Source organism: Hyaena hyaena, unplaced genomic scaffold (genome assembly GCF_003009895.1).
Source record: "Hyaena hyaena isolate Hyena2069 unplaced genomic scaffold, ASM300989v1 scaffold_261, whole genome shotgun sequence".
Lineage (NCBI taxonomy): Eukaryota > Metazoa > Chordata > Mammalia > Carnivora > Hyaenidae > Hyaena > Hyaena hyaena.
In genome coordinates, this window is record NW_024080893.1 from 813,291 (window position 1) to 832,071 (window position 18,781).

At 39.3% G+C, this 18,781-nt stretch overlaps 1 long non-coding RNA gene across 1 annotated transcript; it reads right to left on the minus strand.

The window, feature by feature from the left end:
• Positions 1-10,720: 10,720 nt before the first annotated feature.
• LOC120240759 lies at positions 10,721-18,540 on the minus strand. Its single transcript, XR_005530716.1, has 3 exons — positions 18,510-18,540; positions 13,004-13,085; positions 10,721-10,866 (listed from the first exon to the last, which is right to left on the minus strand). It is a non-coding gene; the product is annotated as an uncharacterized LOC120240759 (long non-coding RNA).
• Between the last annotated feature and the right edge of the window lie 241 nt (positions 18,541-18,781).

Sequence of the window (18,781 nt, forward strand, 5' to 3'; positions counted from 1 at the left end):
ATCTCACACATATATCCCAATAAATTTCAGATGGATTCAGTCTATATATAAAACTCAAACCACTTTTTTAAAGCAGAAGAAAATAAAACATATTTTTCAAACTTTGGGGGAGAGGCAGAAAAAATTGCAAAAGTGAGAGATTTCACTGCACACAATTTAAAACTTCTTCACATAAAAATATATAACCAAGCAAAGACAAGTAGACTGGAAAAACTATATCTACAACAAGCACAAAGGCAGGGGGTACTGTTTTTTATCTTTAGGAATAAAATTTATGCAAATTAGCAAGAAGACTGCTAAGACTGCTAAGGGTAAAAGTGAAGAGAGGACATTAATAGCAGAAATTGCTAAGCCTCAATAGTAGTCAAAAAATGAGAATGGAAAGCATAATAAACTTTGTATTTTTAATTTAAGAGAGTAAAACTTTAAGAAAAAAAAAAAGACTACCCAGAGTTGGGTAAGTGTGGTGAAAGGTATGTTCTTATTCCTCTAATGGCACTAGAAAACAAGAAAACGTGTTTCAAAGGCAGTTGGTGATATTTATTCAAGAAGTATAAAAACTTTTTTAACATTGACCAGTAATCCTAATTAAATTAAGGTATTTCTGACCAGTAAAAATATGTTGATTAGTTGCACTAAAGGATTCCTCATTTGTTTGCAGCCACTAGCACATACTTTAAGGTTAATTTGCAAACTTTTTAGATATCTAGGAAGAAATTCCTGCTGCCACTACTTCTTTTCCCCACAGCAAGATATCTTTATTCTCCATATGAATGCATTCTCAGAAGTATTGTAAGCCTGAAGGGAAGTTAGAGTAACAAGTAAATCTCAGGGTGGTTTAAAGTTCTTTCTTCTCTTATAATGTGACTGGTCTTTCATCCAGCAAATATTTATTGAGCACAATCTGTATGCACACCACAGGAGTGCCACATAGATTAATATGACCCAATTCCTGCCCCCAGGAAGTTTAGAGCCTGGTAGAAGAGTGTATAAGTCATGTTGGGGGCGTTCAAGCAAAAATCCAAAGTAGAAAAGAGGACATCACTATTAGTACCAAATGCTTTTTAACACTTCTATTTTGAAATATCTACTGTATATGCTCAACACATCATTTTCAAAGCAAGTTTCTAGAAAGATATAGTGCTGGTCTCATATTACTTCATTAGTAAATGAAAAAGCAAAGAAACTCAGGAGAGACTCTTTGTAAATAAGCATTCTGAGCTGAACATCCTTCTCAGAGGCTCAGATGTAGTGAGCAAAAGATGAGCAATTGACCAAATACTCTTGACAGTTCCAACAGAGAAAACAGGAGAGGTGGAAAGACCAGAGAGACCCAAGCTCCTCCCTTCCTTCTGGGGTTTGCTATATGGTGTCTATTTTGGCCTGAGCAGGAATGTGCTTGGTGTTCTAATATTCGAATCTATAAGAACCAGGGTCTGCAAATACACCTTCGTGGTCTTGTCCAGCCCTGGTCCAAAGTACAGAGTCTTCCTTCTCTTATAAATTCTTCTTCATTCCCAATTGAGAAGTTTGTTAAACTTCTTTCTTTGGTAAAGAAGCACATTCTGCCTTTATCTGTGTATTTGTGTACATTTGTATGTGTCAAGAGGCATCTAGCATATCGTAAGCACTATAAAACAGTTGGATAAGGTTAATTTGGGCAGGCTGCATGGAAGAAGTAAAACTTAAGACAATTTCTAAATGAAGAAGGTCATGCACAAGCCTATTTTATACAAATTGGTTTTTCCCTAAAGCCTAATGCTTCACCTTAGTTTTCATTTCTGATGCTATTTCTTAGAACCACTGCATGTTGGTACATATTGATTTTATTTTTCCTCCTAGAGACTTAAAGCAGTGAAGAGAGGTTAATTTGTTATCTGGTACATTGATTTTTGTCCTAAGAGAATGGGTTTCATTTTCAGCATTTCCATCTATTAATTGCTACTCATATCATCAGTGGATTCTCCAAGCTGACTTCTGTTGACATCCAATATATTTTCTCAGTCACACAATATTCCTGTGGTTATTGTAATGCTTGGTCATGATTGTTTCGCTCTTATTTCCAAACTCTTGAGAGTGTTGCAGATACATAGGAAGTCCCCAATAAATAGTAACCCTGGTTTTTTCCCTGAGCAAATTGGGAAGTAAAACCAAGAGTAAAGATAGAAACCAAAATATTGGCATTATTCATAATGGAAGCTCAATGGGAGGGTAATGTTTGTGGTATTAACTGAGGGGACCTGCAGAATGGATTAGATAAAACCAAGCAACAAATTCCAGACAGAAATGAACCACAAAAAACCTTCACTTTCACCCCCCCACACCCCCCCACACCCCTCCCCCCCCACCGCTACCCCACAGCTCCTGGGATGGCAATGCACAGTAGAACTTTGCTCTGGGAGACAGGCTCCCTCTGAATAGGAATGAGGAGGGAATTCTTCCTAAATTTAGTAATCAGATAAGTTACTACCTCCCCAGGGTAGAGTGGGGAAAGGGAAACAGACCAGGTGTTAAAATGACTGAGCGCCTTTTATGGGAAAGAAACATTAGGAGACGAGAAGAAGGAGTCCCTGCTAATAAGATGAATATTGAAAAGCAGTAACAGGAAATGGAAATCAAAATATTTGGGACCAGTGCTGATTTTGCCTGTTTTCCAGCCATGAGGACCTGAACAAACAGTGTCTCCCTGAGACTTAGCATTGTCACCTGGGAAATGAAGATGACATCTGCTCTTCTCATCCCTCAAAGTTTTGACAAGATCGCATAATGTAATGCACCATAAAAGACTCTTAGCACGATGCTATGATATCAGTAGAGAAAAACTTACACAAACTTCCAACTGAAACTCGTAGGATCAAGAGTTTGGTCTCTTAGTGGACGGCTCCTTTCTCTCAGCTTTTAAGCAGCATATAACTATTTTTAGACTTGTTTCTTAAAATGCTCCCAAGTTCCTTCACCTTCCTCTTGTGTGTTTCTCACCGTAACTCTAAGATGACAAGAGAGTCCCCAAGGACCTCCTGTTTATTTATGACTCAGGCCCCCCACTTCACTGCCTGCACTGTGTTAGCTCTCTGCTTTCCAGCAGGCAGGGGACAGGGGAAAGCTCGGCACTGGTTCTCTAATGAAGCAAATGGCAAGCTCCTCGGTGGCTTATTGTACTGATCCTTCACAGCTGGACTCTTCTTCATTGATGGGCAGGACATCAGAGGCAAGTCTATTTCTCTGCCAATATTGCTGGCCTCAGAAGCGGGAGCAGCAACTTCTCAGATGCTAAAGCCAGAACAGTCTGGGCCTCATTGCTGGCTCTTCCCGCATCTGGATGCTCGCTCATCCACTCCCCACATAAAAATAATAGTTATCATGTATTGATACTTTCTATGAATTAGGTGCTCTTTTAATTGTTTTATGTGTCTTATCTCTTCTAATGCCCAATACAGTCTCATGAGGTGGGCCCCATGTTTCTCCCCATTTCATAGGTGAGAAAGTTAAGGCCCAGAGGGGTAAAATAACTTTTGCCAGTCCCACAGTGGGTTAGTGGTCTTACTGGCATTTGAACTTCCACATTCAATCAACTGCCAAGTCCTGCGTGTGTGATCTGTTTTCAAATCTGCTCCTATCTCTTCCCCCCTACCACCTTTGTCAAGTTGAGGTCTTGGTCATCTCTCCTCCACATTGTTGCAGCTTGTAACTGAAACGCCCTTCCCTCTCTCTTTGGCCCCTGCCTTCCTCTTCAAATGCATCTCCTCTCGCTCTGCTCACTCCACAGCCTCCATTCATCCTGAATGTTTTCAATTCCCAGAATATAATTTGTCATTTCAAGTTTGCATGGTGTGCTGCTTTTCCCAATATTTCTACTTGGTAAACACCTGCTCAATCTTCAAGACCCAGTCAGTGTCTCCTCTTCAAAGTCTTCCCAGCCACCCCAAGCATGGCTGATCAGTCTCTTCTTTACGTTTTATAAGCATTTGTGTATTTACATATTTCTTTGCCTATTTATCTTCCCAAATCAACATGATTTCCATGATGATAGTGTCAATTGATAACAACAGTAACACAAGAAGCTCCAATTTATTAGATGCTTACAATGTTCCATATAGTCCCCTAGCACTTTATAATCTTTATCTCTATTCTTTACAACTGCCTCACATAGCATGTACCATGACCCCCATTTGACAGATGCAAAACTAAGCTTTACTTGTCTTTGTGTAATTACACTTAGTACATTTCTGGGCAGAGGCATTCAATAATTGTTGAATTCAAAATGTAAATGAATGACTTCATAATCCTCAATTATTTATCTTTGGAAAAATATTACACTGAAATACACATAACTCCCACACAGACAGGACCTCCGGTTTATACAGAAATGTCCTATAGCTATAATCTATTTGAATTTATTTTCATTGTGTCCTAATTAGTTCTATCTAAACATATTTCATATATTTTTCAGTTTTATCTTTTTTACAGTCTTTAATTTTTTAATGTTTATTTATATTTGAGGGAGAAAGAGAGAGAGAGAGCACACGAGTGGAGAAGGGGCAAAGAAAGCTGGAGACAGAATCTGAAGTAGGCTCCAGGCTCCCAGCTGGCAGCACAGAGCCCAGCATGGAGCTCGAACTCACAAGTTAAGAGATCATGACCTGAGCTGAAGTCCAACGCTTAGCTGACCTCAGTGGATGCTCTCAGCCACCCAGGCACCCCTGACTCTTAAAAAATCAAAGAAATTAGGAGCACCTGAGTGGCTCAGTCAGTTATGCAGCCGACTTTGGTTCAAGTCATGATCTCACAGTTTCTGAGTTCCAGCCTAGCGTCGGGCTCTGGTGTCAGTGCAGAGCCAGCAGTGGATCCTCTGTTTCCCTCTCTCTATGCCCCTCCCCTAGGCATGCACAGATGCATTCTCTCTCTCTCTCTCTCTCTCTCTCCTTCTCTCAAAAAAAAAAAAATTAAAAAAACTTTAAAAATCAATGAAATTGATTTCTAGTCACAATAGAGAAGTAAGAGCACATGGAATCTTTCCTTTCCAGCCCAGATACATCAAAATGATAGCTTTTATGTTTTTACTTTTAAACATAGAGTCATAGTTAAAAATAAAGTCTCTATGGGGAACCTAGGTAGCTCAGTCAGTTAAGTGTCTGACTTTGGCTCAGGTCACAATCTCACGGTTCCTGGGTTCAAAGGCAAAAAACTATGCTGACAGCTCAGAGCCTGGAGCCTGCTTCGAATTCTGTGTCTCTCTCTCTCTGACCCTCCCCTGCTCACACTGTCTCTCTCACTCTCTCAGAAATAAATAAAACGTTAAACATTTTTTTTAAAATAAATAAATATATAAAGTCTCTATGGAACAGGAAAAGGGTCATCTGTAGTGAGTGAGACCTGAGGCTACAAGCTTACCAACTATCTAGGTGATCCAAACCCAGGAAAGATAGCCAACAAACCAGACAAATAAGAAAGCATCTACTCAAAAAAATAGAAGTACAGAAATCCTCGAATGACTTTTAATTATGTTTAAAATACTGAAAAAGATAAAGGATGGGAGTTATAATCAAGAGCAAAGAATTATGAAAAACTATGAATAAAAAATTCTGAAAAATTAAAAAATAGTCATTGACATAAGAGAGTAAAACAGTTGACTGAATTTAGTTTAAAAAATCAGCGATCAAAAGTGAGGACATCATCCAAAATACAGCACAGAGAGATGAAGTGACAGAAAATGTAAAAGTGAAACAAAGAGATCTGAAAGACAAACTGTAAAGCTTTGACATCAGTCTTCAGAATAAAAAGATATATCAAAGGTATATAAAAATGTATACCAAGACATATCAAGTAGAACAACCTTTAAAATATTTTTCCACTCTTAAATACCATGTAGAAGTATAATTCAGAACATCAAAAAAGAGTAAATTCTTAAAAGCTACCAGAGAAAAACTACAAAGAATGACAATCAGACTGATGCCAAATTTCTAATCAGCAGAAACGTGCACGAATAAATGGAGCTATGTCTCCAAAGTGCCAAGGAAACAATACTGAATCTAGAATTCTATACCCAACTAAAACAACATTTAGCTTACTTGAATTTTGTATCATGTGAAAGCATTTCTTATTCCCAAAGGTAAGTATAATAAAAAGTTTTTAAAGAGAAATGAAATATTTTCAGGCAAAGACTAAACTAGTTTATTTTCCAAAGATATTCCCTGACAAAAATTACTAAAACAAAAACAAAAACAAAAAATAAAACAGGAGAAAAATAAATCCACAAGGAAGAGGAGGGATACAATTATTGTCTATGAAATAGAAATAGTTATTGGTAGCAAAAATAAAAATAATAATTACTTTTTCTTATTTAGACACTAGATGGACCTACACATCTAGATAATAACATGAAAAATAATGATGAGTGGGATAAGAGAGAAAATAAACATAGCAAATCCCTCAATTTGAGAGTTATATATTTGTACATTGTTCAAATGTTTAATGTAACCATTAAAAGAATGGAATCAAAATGTTTACTGGCTGGTAGAAAGCAGAAGGAGGAGAGAGAACAGAAGGCAGGAAAGGATAAAAAAGAAATAAAAGAGAAAGTATGAAAATAGAAACTCAGAGTAAAATAGCAGAGACAGTCCAAATACATCAGCAATCCACAATAAATGTAGCTGGATTAAATTCACAATATAAAGAAATTCCTAGATTGACTGGAACAAGCAAAATAAAATATTTGCATATGACACATTTGAGTGAAATCTTTCCATTTCCTCTGAGCTGAGTGTGTGTGTGTGTGTGTGTGTGTGTGATTGTGTGTGTTTTGGGCGGGGAGAGGAATGTTGATTCAGTCTATATTCTCTTTGTAAAAGATTTTGGTGGCACTTAAGTTTTGTGGGCCTAATAGCACAAATTTAACTTTTTTTAAAAAATAGCTTACTGTCAAGTTGGTTTCCATATAACACCATGCTCATGGATTGGAATAATAAATATAGTTAAAATGTCATTACTACCCAAAGCAATCTACACATTCAATGCAATTCCAATCAAAATTGCGCCAGCATTCTTCTCAAAACTAGAACAAACTATCCTAAAATTTGTATGGAACCACAAAAGACCCTGAATAGCCAAAGTAATATTGAAGAAGAAAACCAAAACGGGAGGCATCACCATCCCAGACTTTAGCCTCTACTACAAAGCTGTCATCATCAAGACAGTATGGTATTGGCACAAAAACAGACACATAGACCAATGGAATAGAGAACTCAGAACTGGAACCACAAATGTATGGCCAACTAATCTTTGACAAAGCAAGAAAGAATATCCAATGGAAAAAAGACAGCCTCTTTAACAGATGGTGTTGGGAGAATTGGACAGCAACATGCAAAAGAATGAAACTAGATCATTTTCTCCCACCATACACAAAAATAAACTCAAGGATAAAAGACCTGAACGTGAGACAGGAAACCATCAAAACCCTAGAGGAGAAAGCAGGAAACAACTTCATTGACCTCAACCGCAACAATTTCTTACTTGACACATCCCCAAAGGCAAGAGAATCAAGAGCAAAACTGAACTATTGGGACCTCATGAATATTAAAAGCTTCTGCACAGCACACGGAAAGAGCCTAAGTGTCCATCAACGGACAAATGGATCAAGAAGATGTGGTTTATCTATACCATGGAATACTACATGGCAATGAGAAACAATGAAATCTGGCCATGTGTAGCAACGTGGATGGACCTTGAGGGTGTTATGCTGAGCGAAATAAGTCAGGGAGAGAAGGACAAATATCATACGTTTGCATGTATAGGAGGATTAGGAGGAACTTAAAAGAGGAACAAGGGGGAGAAGAAGGGGGGAAATGGTGGGGGAAAGGGAGAGAGGCAAACCATGAGAGACTCTTGAATGCTGAGAACAAACTGAGGACTGATGGGTGAGTGGGGGGGATGGGAGATGGGCATGGAGGAGGGCATTTGTGGGGGTGAGCACTGGGTGTTATATGGAAATCAACCTGACAATAAACTATTTGTAAAAAAAACAAAACAAACAAAAAAAAAAAAACAAAACTTCTGCACAGCAAAGGAAACAATCCAATAAACTAATAGGCAACGAACGGAATGGGAAAAGATAGTTGCAAATGACATATCAGATAAAGGGTTAGTATCCAAAATCTATAAGAAACTCACCAAACTCCACACCCAAAAAACAATCAATCCAGTGAAGAAATGGGCAGAAGATATGAACAGACACTTCTCCAAAGAGGACATCCAGATGGCCAACAGACACATGAAACTGTGCTCAGCAACCCTCCTCATCAGGGAAATACAAATCAAAACCACACTGAGATACCACCTCACGCTGGTCAAAGTGGCTAAAATGAGCAAATCAGAGAACTCTAGATGCTGGCGAGGATGTGGAGGAACGGGCACCCTCCTACACTGTTGGTGGGAAAGCACAAATTTAACTTTCGCGTATCTTCTTTTACAAGGTGTAATTCAGTTAATTACGCTTTTTCATTGAAAGTTCATCTGAAATGTGTAGAATACTGAATATGAAGCAGATCATAGTGAGTATTCAAAAAGATATTATCAATGAGAATGATTAAGAGACACCTCCATGCATCAGCTAGTTTATTCACTATATGAGAAATAGGTCAACATTACCATGTTATTCTAAACACAGCCATTAAAATCCCAAGGAGGGAAATTTTCACATATTACTGTTATTCACTGTATAATTTTAGCTAGAAGATCATTCTTTCCTGGAGCCTGTGTAAATCAATTGTAACAAACTGCAATTATCACTCTGGCAACTGACTGCTTTGTGGCAGATTTAAATTCCATTTTGCAAGAGAGCCAAAAACTCTCCTTTGCCTCCTAAGCTCAAAAGCCAGAAAGCAGCTGAAAGATGGTCACTGCTTTGTTCTGAATGGAGCTAATTACAGAGACGTCTGCAGCAAGATGGGCGCTCTGCAGTCAGTGTGGAAATAGGGACAATTAAAGCTCATTTCAAGAGACATCGCTTCTAAAAAAAGAAACAGAATTTCAGATTTTAATTACTCACATAGGAATTGTTACATTAAACAGAACCTGACCATTTTTCTTCCTCACAATTTAGTTCAACTAACATGACAATTCTCTGTCATAAGAATGCTCTAATTTTAACATTGCTACACAGATGGGTTGGTAAGAATAGGAAGTTTATTCCTCCCTTCTTTCCTCACTAGATCTATTTTAATCCTACATCACACTCAGTTTAAAATAATTTGCATAATATTGAAATATGTATTTTGTTCCTACATCTTTTTAGAATCATTATTTTTTAATTTTTAAAATTCAGCTATTCAGAGGCACCTGGGTGGCTCAGTCAGTTAAGCATCTGACCCTTGCTTTTAACCCAGGTCATGATCTCACGGTTCCTGGGATTCTTCCCTGTATTGGACTTCCTGCTGACAGCACAGACCCTGCTTTCCCTCCTTCTCTCTCTGCACCCCTCACTCTCCACCAGAATAAATAAATAAACCTAAAAAATTCAGCTACTCTACCATTTATTAATCCCTACGTATATTTTCCAAGCATTATACTCAAAATTTTGGAAACATTTTCTGGCTTAATCCTCCTATCTACTTTATGAGTGCTATTCTTATTTTATTGTAGAGGAAATTGAGGTGTGGTTACTTGAACAAAGTCACATAGCTAGTAAGAGGTTGAGCTGTGATTAAATCCAGCTTTCAGAGATCTTTCCAACAGCAGAATTTAAAAAGCCATACCAGTGTCTGCTCCGGGGAACGTGGCATGAGACAGTATGAAGTAGTTTAGGAACCACGGTAGAAATTTGGCTGTGTGTGTGTGTGTGTGTGTGTGTGTGTGTGTGTGTGTGTTTATGTCTTTCCTTCTGGAGTATGCAAGGTTATGGGGTCAGAGCTGCAAAGGGGTAGAGGTGACAGATGAGGCAGCTTGTGCTCTTGGCAGTTTTTAGGTTATGTTTTCAAGATCTGTTAAGCTCATTGAAAGAGGACTGCTTTGAGATGCTCATTCTTTTTTCTCATTTACTTTTATTCTATGCCTGTGTTCTAAATCTGCCCTTGCATTATTATTTCATTGATTTTCTCCTATTATAAGAGTATTTAGGCCCCTGGGTGGCTCAGTCGGTTGAGCTTCCGACTTCAGCTCAGGTCATGATCTCACAGTTGGTGAGTTCGAGCCCCACATGGGCTCTTGCTGGTAGCCAGCTCAGAGCCTGGAGCCTGCTTCGGATTCTGTGTCTCCCTCTCTCTCTGACCCTCTCCTGCTCACGCTGTCTCTCTCTCTCTCTCTCTCAAAAATAAATAAAACATTAAAAAAAATTTTTTTAAAAGAGTATTTATCCACATAACACAAGTTAGTGATTTTATTTTAGTGATTCATTATATATTGTTTTAGACTCTTATTTTTTTTCCCCAGAATGAAACAACTCTGCTCAGATGGAATCACCTGTCCTCCTTGAATGATTCATTTAGTGGGAAAAACAAAACCATGTGCCAGAATGTTCTCTAACCCACAAAATCTCTCTGAAAATGAAAAAGTTAATCATCTTATTATTGTTCATTGAAAACCAATCAGTGTTTCTTGTTCCTTTTTTATAGACAGATCCTGTTTAGCCATACCTCAAGTTCTGTGTAGCATATAGGCTTGAGATTTTAAAATAAAATGGGATACAGGAGGGGTAGGCAGGTGCTAAAGAAAAAATAGAGGCAGGGAGTTTTATTTGCAATTTAATTGTCTCAGACTTTCTCTCTCTCTTTTTCTGGAAGGACAGTATTGCAGGTTGGGTTGCCCAGTGAAATACACTCTGAGGAGGAGATTCTCACACATCACATTTACTGGGGAGTACTTTCAGGTCAACACCTAAAAGGGAAGGGAAGGAAGCAGAAGGGATAGTTGGGGTGTGATGATATCACAACTGACATCTCAGCTGATCCCACAGGGAGCTCTGGAGCCTTGATGGCCCTTCAGAAAGGTCCCAAATTAAGGAGAGGGATGAGCCATTGACTGCAGGCTGTCCCCATAAGTGAAATGGGTCTTTTCAAAGGAAGGCAATTCAGAATTCGGGAACTTCAAAACCCAGCTGGGACTAAGATAGTGAACTGCCAGCCCTCTAGGCTGCTGGAGGAGGGCTTCAGTCCCGAAACACTGCAGTGAATCTGGGTGACACACCACAGCATCAACAATAGGAAATATTTTTGTTTTCTTAATTATGAAATACTTCAGATATACAAATAGAGAATAATATAACAAACACCCACAAACCCATAGTCCAGTTTAAAAAATAAAATGTTACAAATCAAGCTGAATTATATCCAGCGTAACATTACCGAATCCCATTTCCTTGCCTCCATCAAGAGGCAATCACCATTCTAAACCTGACATTTCTCTTTTTTGAGTAAGTGACCAATTGTCTTGGTTTACCTGGAACTAGGGAGGTGGTCCCCAAAATATAAAACTTTCAGTAATAAAACAGTGAACGTTCCAGGCAAGTCAGGACAATGGGTCACCCTAACAGACAAATTTTATGATTATATATAAATAATCATATATATATATATAAATTCACAAATAACATGTATTAGATTCCATGTTTAAAGTTTATGTAAATGAGATCATGCTATATTATCATTCTACAACTTGTTTTTAAAGTGAAATATAATATTTGTAAGATTGAATCATGGGATAATTATAACTCAAGTTCATTCATTTTAACAGCTCCAGAAGATTCCACTGTTTGGATACACCATAATTTATTTATTCATTCTGCTGTTGATGGGAAATTTTTATTGTTCCTAGCTGTTCATTTCAGCTGTTCACAGTAATGCTGCAATTGGCATTATTGTATGTATGTATCTCCATGCACATATCTGAGAGTTTTTCTGTGTAGACATGGAACTGCTAGAATGTCTTGCATACACATCTTCACCTTTACTAGACAACCAGAAAATTGCTCTCCAAAGTGATTGCACTGAACTTCCTCCCCACTAGCCATATTTGAGGGTTGTTGTTGCCACACATCTTCACTAAAGTCTGCTATTACCAGCTTTTGAAAATGTTGAAATCTAAGTGACATAAAATTCTTATTTTCTTTTTAACAAAAAATCTGGATTGTTCTCTACATTTTTATGTACGTTAAATGTAAGTATCATCAGATTTTGATTCTATTGGATAAAGATATCATTCTCGCTGTGAACTCTGGAGGGTGTAGTCCAGTTCTAATCAGTTTTTGAATACCCAGAAGCCATTACAATGCTTGTCACAAAGCAATCACTCGGTGCATGCTTGTTGACTTAATGATCAAATTCATCAAGTGTTCTATTTCTTGCTGTTATATTCCTTATATCTATGGAGAACCTAATAGTCATTCACTCAACAAATGTTCATCAACTACCTATCAGGTTCCAAGTGTGGGAATATAGCAGTGAACAAAAAGGACAAAACTCCCTGTCCTCATGAGGGTTTCACATTCTAGTGTCAGATACTTAACTCTAAGCTTCAGAAGATCCAGCAGGTCTGTTAGGCACAGTGAGGTCAGAGCAGGCTGCATGAAGGAGATGAAGTTTAAGCTAGCCTCGGAGGATGGTGCACTTAAGATATCTCAGGGGAAACTGCAAGGGCACTGAGGTGGAAGGGAGTGGGATGATGTGTAATATGAAAAGAAGACTGGCAGGTGAGTGGAGGGGTTCAAAGTTGGAACCAGAGAGTAGATCCAACAAAGGGCCACAGAAGGAAATTTTAAAATTCATACTTGAGGAATAAAAAACAATGACTCAAAGTTTTGGAACAAGGAAGCAACATGGCAAAAGACCTGTTTGAGGAAGATAGGTCTGGTTGTCACCTGCAACAGCAGAACATGTTTAGTGTGAAAAGTCTGGAGACTGAGGATTGACTAGGGTCTGCTGCAAAAATCCAGAAACCTGGGAGTCTTCTAGATTCTCCCTACCACCCCTCCCTCACACACACACACACACACACACACACACACACACACACACACCTGTAATCCAGGGAGTAGCCAAGTTTCTTTAATCCTGTGTCTTTAGTAGCTTCTGGAGTCACAATGCTGGAGGATGGTTTCCCTAAAAGGCAAACCCAATCATGTTACTTCTCTGTTTCACATCCATCAGCTGCCTCCATACACCTTACCAGGCTCTAAAACATGATCCACAAAGGCCAACATGACCTAGCTTTGTGCACCTGTTCCCATGCCCTCAGAGCTCTTGTGTTATATACGCTGATTGATGTTTCACATTTCCATAACTCAGCATCCTTCCACTCCTTCTACTCAATACGTGTTTCTCCAAATATTTGGAAACTCTTTCTCTTCAAGTTCCAGCTACTGTATTAGTTTCTTAGAGAAGCCTTCTCAGGTTACTCATTCTCAATGAACACCTTCATACACTCATCACATTGTGTTTGCAGTTATAAATTTGTCTTCACTGTAAGAGTGAGATTTTGACAACACAATCTGTGCTAAACCATGGACACAGCTAACGTTCATTAGATGCAAACTCCATGAGGAGTCAACCTATACCTATTTTGCTCCCCATTATTCAAAGATGAATACATATAGACAATCAATCTTTGTTTAATCAATCTTTGTTTCTATCTACATGGAAGATAGAAAGTACTTAATAAACATTGAATGAATGAGTTGTGTTGTCATTTAACTTCAAATAAAGGCAGCCAGAGGCTATGACCATGAGATTTAAAACCACAAGTGAGTACAAAGTGAACAACCATGTTTATGTAATTTGTGGACACTACAGATCTCTTTTGAGGCCAAATATCATTACATGGAGTGCATTTCTGCAACTTCAGGAATATTAGAATAGCCTAAAAAATGACTCTAATTGTCTTCCTTGAAAATCCCAGCACAATGCCCAGCTCATAGCAGGTCCTCACTTGAATGAATGGATGAATGAATGAATACATGAGTTGTTCATTCTTAATTTCTATTATAAGTATCAAAGATGGCAACCATACAAAATTAGGAAAAAAACAACTCTACTGTATTTATAATCTTTATTCTTGAGGATTGTTTCACTTTGTATCTTGATTTTGTTTGAAAAGAGTCCAAGCATGTCCTTCCTGTTTCTGACATTTTTATAGCTGTCAATAAATTACCTTAACTCTTTCTTTTCCTTCAGTAACTTCCCTTTTGCTTCCCAAATGAAGGCCAAATTCTTCAGCCTGGACTTAAGGATTTACAGTGGTGACTCTATTCTCCACTGTTCCTCTGAAAACACCTTACACTGCAGCCCAAGGGAACTCTCTGCTATTTCCATACATGCTCCAGGATTTCCACCTGTGCCTTTGCTCACACAGATGCTCCAGCCGGAATGCCCTTTCCTGCTGGCTGTGTCATAGGCATGGCAGGATTCACAGCTTCAACCATGGTTCAAGACAGGCTCCACCACTTATCGTTATATGACTTGGAGTTACTTGTGCTGGTGGTCTGGCTGTTTGTTCTCAGACACACCCCTTTCTCTTCCCCTGCTCCCCTGAGCCCTATAGGGTGTCTTTTCCAGATCCAGGGTCAGCCAAAGGAAGGCACCAGTGGGCCACCAGAGGACAGGAAAAGGGTTCAGAAGCGGGAGTGTTTCTTCTCTCTGGCTGCCTTGGGCAGCATCTCTGGCAGTAGCTACATCTCCTCCTTGGCTCCAGCTACTGCCAGACAGGCCTGCTGTGATTTTAGCTTCCTGGTTAGAAAGAGAGGGAAGGAATCCCAAGGATCTCACTTGAGCCCTGCGTTCAGCTGTGACTGAAGCAGTAGGACGTACCCTCTGCAGTTCCCATTTATGTGAGCCAATACATTCTCTTTTAAAACTTGAGCCATTTTGGCTTGGGTTTTCCCACTATAAGCAGCAAATAGTCTTTTTAAATGTAATCCCTCGAGTAAGAAGTAACTTATCACTTATCAAGTACTTAAGAGGAAAAACTATTCTTAAATTGCTGTGACACAGGATAGAAAATACTACTTGGTGTGTAGGAGTTCAGAAGAGGGAGAGTGACTTCCATCCTGACTGTGGTGGGTAGAGCCAAGGTGTTCAGGTTGAAACGGAAAGCCAAAGCAAGTGTTTTAAGAGTGGTGTGTCATGATTTACGCAGAGCTGTAGGCGGATTACTTTTGGCACAGTATAGACCAGCAGAGCCACTGCACTGCAGAACTCCGTTTGGGTGCTCCCTAGAGTTGTATCACGTGCAGCCTTGAGCCACGGAGAGAAGCTGAAGGTATGGTCAAAGAGTTTCTGTCTCCATGAGAGAGGTGCCAGGAATTTGGACAGTAACAGAAGGCAGTGGATGGATTTAAGACACATTCTAAAATAATTTGAAAGTTTTAATGTGGGGGACAGACGGGGTGTCAACAGAAATAGGGTAGTTGAGAGGAAGAGTAGATTTGGTAGAAATAGAAAGTTACTTTTTAGACAAGAGCTTTTTAAGGCAGTAATGGGAGGAGGCTGACAGCTGCTGACAATGGACCTGGGGCTCGGGGAAGTAGGGCTAAGCATCCAGATCTGGAAATCATTCACACGGAGATGGTACTGGAAAGCACAGTTTGGAAGAAGTTGCCAAGAGAGAAAATATGTGTCAGAAGAGGGCCAAGGAATGTTCCTTAGGGAGTAGCTACATAGAAAGAGTAGAGAAGGAGCATGAGTCAGAAAACTGGACTAGGGAGTGAGGCATCAGGGAATCATGAGAAAACTCAGAACCATGTCAGGAGGACCAAGGAGGAGTTTCAGAAAGGAGGGGCTGACCATTGCCACACGCCCTCCACAGTAATTGCTTAAGTGTTTGTCAATACGAAGCTTCCATCAGCCTGGGTCCCTGAGCACCATGATGAACAGGGCCCTGATGACCCAGATGGACATCTAGCATGGGTGAGAAGTAACTTTTGTTGCTAAAAGCCAAGAAGGGTGTTTTTTCTTTGTTTCTGCAGCAAAGCCCAGCCCATTCTGACCAAAACATGGTGGCCACTTGAGGATGAGGAAATGGGGAGAAAAAGCATAATCAGAAACCTCAGCATGATCGTAGGATTAGGAGGAAAACTAATAAAAGAAACTGAAGATGTAAGAGAGGGTATAGTTGGTTGGTCTTGGCTCTTGGGGAGTGTCAAGGGTTGTGTTATTCCTTTGCACACCAGCATACCACAGAACAGCCATTCTGGATATGTGGCCAACACACCAGGTCTTCCCAGGATGCCTACAGGTCCCTTTGGGCTATAGGCCAGCCAGGAAGATGTGGCAAAGGCCCTGAAGTTGTCATTCTGTGATTCACAGCAATGCATTTTACAGAGCAAGTTCCCTCTGTTGTCTGCTAGGGCAAGGCACTGCAATGTCCAATCCAGGAAGCTTCTTCTTGAAACTGTGCTCCTTGAACATGACTGAGGTGGCTAGTGGGAAGCCAGCCTTCTCTCATGCAGCTGCTTGGAGAGCTCATCTCTGTTCTGGGTCACGCTTAGGACTGAGGTGGAGCTCATTGGAGGCAATAGGAAGGAATCAGTTCTTAGTATCACAGGAAATACTCTGTAGAGTTAAGAGAAGCCTCTTTGTGTGAGAGACATGTGTTTCTTGATTTTAAGTAATGGCTTACCCAGAAAAAGCTCAGATTCCTTTCTGTTTCCAACCCCTTGTTTAGGACTTGACTCTTATTACTCTATTTTCTGAGTAACAGTTCATGGTAAATGACCCTTGTTCTTGAGGCTCAGATATAAATACCAACTTTCCATTTTCTTTTATAGGCTCCTGAACTGAAGCAATGAGAAGACAAGCTGTTCTCATAAGTAAGTGCGGTTACAACTTTTTGTTGTTGTTTTGTTTTGTTTTTAATGAGCGTTATTCTAACCCATTGGATGCATTAGAAAAAAATCTCCTTGATACTCTGTAATGGTTTAAATGGCCTAAGAATTGTCTGTCCTTTAGTGATTTGACAGAATTATAGTCTGTAACTCCTTTAAGTGTGATACCTTTTTCACAAAGGGATCTTTTCCTGCCTTTTAAATTTTTTCTAGGATCCATTCAGGCTCTCTAGTGCTTCTAGAGTTCATATTAATCATTTATATTTCACAATAAAGTTTTCCATTTCATAAAAAAAAAAAGACAAGCAGTTCTTATCAAGGTATTTTATCCCATGGGTAGAATAAATCACAAGGAAAGAATCCATAGTCAAAAAGAACATTACACTTCTTTTTAAACCACTTGAACAAAGATTGTCATCTCCTGGAGAGCAGTAAGTGGTCTTGTCAATGTGTCCCCAGCATATAGCTTAGTATCTGGCATAGAGTAGACACTCAGAAAAAGTGTCTTCCAGAGGAGTAAATGAATGAATTGGTGTTTTACCAACATTGGGGTTATGTAGATAGCTTAGAACCAATACGATTACAGGTAATATAAGGAATCTGCTGGGTTGGACCTAATGCATTTAGGACCCACTGAAGGGGCCATTGAACTGGGATAATTCATAGACCCAAGGGACACCCAGCTCTACCATTTTTACTTCACTCTGCTGCTCAGTGGTTGGCTTTAATTCTGCAGTTAACAGGATCTACCAATAAACTGTCTGACCTGAGTTTCTTCATCTGTTCAATGTGACAACTGAATTAGTTCACTGCAGGACCCTTGTTAATCTCTGTGACACTCTGGAGTATTCTCTGACATCCCCGAAAATACATGTTTTTAAAGAAAAACCTGGATAGTAAGTTGGGAGGTTTCTAACATTCTTCTTCTGTGAAACTGCAACAATCTCTGTTATTAGTTTAATGAAAGAAATCTTAACTCTCTTACTACTGCCCACTTCCCCTCTCCTTTCCCCAAATAAGCAGGTCGTGTCTGCAGACTTCTTTCAAACTCTATTCTGACATATTCTCTGGGGAAAAAAAATCTATTTCATAGTAGGAAGGTCAACAACATTAAGCTAGGGATTCCCTATACACATACTGATGCTTATTTCCTTCACTTAAGGGATATTTCCTTCCCTACCTCTCTCCTTCCACAAACATTTATGGATTAAATACAGGCACTGAATGCAGGAGATCCAACTATGAACAAGTGAGACATGGAGTTCCCATCCTAGGTTTGGTCAGGGATTTAGATAAGTAAATGGGAAATTGGTGTTTGATGCAATGTATTGACAGGAAAGATATAAGCTGGGAAGAAAACACACTGGAGGAATCCAGCCCAGGTTTGGAGGATCTGAGTTTCTGGGTGAGCTGTGATGTGAAGGTTAACTGTGAGCCAGGTGAAGGATGTGGTCGAGGGAAGGAGGGGGTAGTCAAAAGAATAGTGGCTCCCATCTCCTGCTGGACTATCCTCTGGAGACATGGAACTGTGTTCCCTTCTTAACTTGCCTTCTGAGCTTCAGTGATTTCAAAGGCTGTAATTTTCAACAGTGTTGACTTGTTTTAACCTCTAAGGAGACGTGGGACTTCATGAGTGTCAAAAATGTTTTTGCTGATGCTTGAGATAAATGGAAATTACTGCAAATTGTTGTTTAAAAGCACTTACCTTGAGAAGATGTGGAGAAATAGAAACTCTGATGCACTGTTGGTGGGAATGCAAACTGGTGCAGCCACTGTGGAAAACAGTAAGGAGGTTCCTCAAAAAGTTAAAAATAGAACTACTCTATGATCCAGTAATCACACTAATGGGTATTTGCCCAAAGAATATGAGAGAAAACATGAATTCAAAGGGATACATGCATTACTAAGTTTACTGCAGCATTATTTACAATAGGCAAATTATGAAGTACCCCAAGAGTCCATTGATAGATGAATGGA